Source organism: Chiloscyllium plagiosum, chromosome 32 (assembly GCF_004010195.1).
Source record: "Chiloscyllium plagiosum isolate BGI_BamShark_2017 chromosome 32, ASM401019v2, whole genome shotgun sequence".
Classification (NCBI taxonomy): Eukaryota; Metazoa; Chordata; class Chondrichthyes; order Orectolobiformes; family Hemiscylliidae; genus Chiloscyllium; species Chiloscyllium plagiosum.
In genome coordinates this window covers 41,495,071-41,496,701 of record NC_057741.1, presented here as the reverse complement: position 1 = coordinate 41,496,701, position 1,631 = coordinate 41,495,071, and positions in this window count along the sequence as shown.

The following is a 1,631-nucleotide window of genomic DNA, read 5'->3' as shown; positions in this document are numbered from 1 at the left end:
AGAATTCCCACCTTTGTGTTGTGTGGAAATACCACCATTCTAAATTGGACACATTTTGAACAGATCAAGCAACTCAAAATTGGGTGCCAATGAAGCACAATGGGACATTAGCAGTAAGAAAGCTATGTTCAACTGCAGTCAGTCTGTAACCTTATGGCCCACATATTCCCCCACTCTACTTTTATATAAAGCCTAGAAATCAACAAAGGTTCAATGAGCACAGGAGAGCATGGCAAGAGCAGCACCAGGAAAGCCTAAAAATAAGGGGTTGACCTACAACACAAAACTATGTGCATACTGAACAGATGAAGTAACGACTGATAGAAAGAGCTAAGTGACTCCACAACCAATGGATCTGCTGCTATCTCTGTAGCCCTGTCAGACGCAGCTGTGAATGATTGGAGGAAAATTGAACAACTAACAGGAGATGGAGGCTCCTGAAATACCCCTATCCTCAATGCTAGGGGAGCCCTGCACATCAGTACAAAAGACAAATCTGAAGCATTTTCAGCATCATCAGCCAGGAGCGCTAGATTCATGATCCATCTCAGCCTCCCCTAGAATTCTCCAGCATCAGAGATATATGTCTTCTGCCAATTCAATTCAATACACATGATATCAAGAATCAGTTGAATGCACTGGATCCTGGAATGGCTGTGAGTCCCGATAACATTCAGGAAATTGTACTGAGATCTTGTGCTCCTGAACTTTTCACCCTCCCAGCCAAGCTATTCCAGTACATACACACTACTGACATCTACCTGACAATATTGAAAATTGCCCAGGTATGTCCTGCATGGAAAAGCAGAATAAATCAATTTTGGCCAATTACTGCCTGAGAGATGTGATGGAAAAAATCATCAGCTGTCCTATCAAGTATCACTTGCAAAGGAATAATATCATTATTGACGGTCAGCTTGGGTTTCACTAGGGCTCCTCAGGTCCTGACCTCGTTTCAGCCTCGATCAGAGCATGGTCAAACAGTTGAAAACTCTAGAGGTGAGGTGACAATGGCAGTCTTTGAAATTGAGGCAGCTTTCAACTGTGTATGGTATCAAATAGCCTGAACAAGACTGAAGTTAATAGGAATTGGGTAGAAATCGAGGAAATTATCAATTGTATTCATACCTGATATATATGAAGATGGCTATGATTTTTGGAGGGCAATCAGCTCAGCTCCAGAACATCTCTGCAGGAGTTCCTCAGGGTAGTGCCCTAGGCCTAACCATCTTCAGCTACTTCATCAATGACCTCCGCTCCATCATAAGGTCAGAAGTGGGGATGTACACACAATGTTCAGCACCATTCACAGCTCCCCAGATACTGAAGCAGTCTGTATTCAAATGCAACAAGATCTGGACAACATGCAGGTTTAGGCTTAAAAGTGGGAAATACAGAGCATTGTGGATCTACCTACAGCACATGGACTGCAGCGGTTCAAGGTATCAGATCAGCAACACTTTCTCAAGGGCAACTAGGGACGGACAATGAATAAAAACCAAAAGAACTGTGGATACTGTAAATCAGAAATCAAACAGAAATTGTCAGAAAAGCTCAGCAGGTCTGGTAGCATCTGTGAAGAGAAACCAGTGTGGTGGGGGGTTGGGGGCTGTGTGGTGGGGGGGTGGGGT